The sequence below is a fragment of the Galeopterus variegatus genome, unplaced genomic scaffold (genome assembly GCF_000696425.1).
Source record: "Galeopterus variegatus unplaced genomic scaffold, G_variegatus-3.0.2 Scaffold2030, whole genome shotgun sequence".
Classification (NCBI taxonomy): Eukaryota; Metazoa; Chordata; class Mammalia; order Dermoptera; family Cynocephalidae; genus Galeopterus; species Galeopterus variegatus.
In genome coordinates this window covers 51,997-53,093 of record NW_007728141.1, presented here as the reverse complement: position 1 = coordinate 53,093, position 1,097 = coordinate 51,997, and positions in this window count along the sequence as shown.

Here is a 1,097-nt window from a genome sequence, read left to right as displayed (position 1 = left end):
TAATTGGTAAGACTGGAGCTTCATATCTTTAAGTAGAACCAATTTTTAAGTGATTTTTTTTTATGTGTTCAAGGTTTGCTTCTTATTTTTTGGCAGAAGATATGTTCCGCCTGTACAGACAAAAATAATACTGCTATTGAAAACTGACAAAGTCGATGGGCAAAAGGAGGTTACTTAACAAAGGGAAGCCACAGGCATCTCCCTCCCCTCTCTCCCTTGAAGTCTTTCTGTGGCTTTTAAAAAAATAACCCTTCATTCCCGTTTGCTGCCTCTTTCTGGTTTCTTAGTGTATCAGATGGGAACAATGGCTTCTTCACAGTGAATAGATAAACATTGCCACGCTGGGGTGAAAGCTTTAGAAAGGTGGATGTTTCTGCAATCGTTTTGTGGACAATTACACGTGGGCATATGCTATGTGCCTTCGTGCAGGAACCTTATCCTGTGTATGAAAGGATACAAGAGAGTGGTAATTTTATATTCACCTGTATCAGGAGACAGTTTTGTGATCGTTTGTCGATGGGTAATATGTAAAAGGTGAATAGAATAAAAACTTAAAGTCAAAGCTAGTAAGGTCTCTAAGTTTTTAAGGATTAAGAATATGTAAGGTAATTTTAAACATGAATATTTTTTACAATTTAACCATCTCAGACCTCCTCATATGAATATCAAGCCAAAGAGAGTGCAGAGAAATGTCTACCCATGGATGACATGCATTGAATAGATACCACCTGTGTGCAAATTACTCTGTTCATACTTTAGCATAATAAAAGCAGGTCTCATCCTCACATTCTCACAATACTGGACTCAGAGGACACATATATTTGGTTTGAGGATTTGTCACATGGAATGTCCTCTTTTATTAGAACTCACGGTACTCTGGCTCAAGAAAATGACAGTACAACCTGTGCCACATTTGAAATATTGTGATCTCAAAGTATGTCAAAGCCTGAGATTCTATTCAGTGTAAAGAGAATTGCAAGGGAGGGCTAGATTTTATGGCTGTGGGAAATTAAGGAAAAATGCTTTTGGAAGATAAAAAATGTAAATATGATCATAAATTTGACTTCAAAGTCTGTATTTTATTTAATTAATTAATT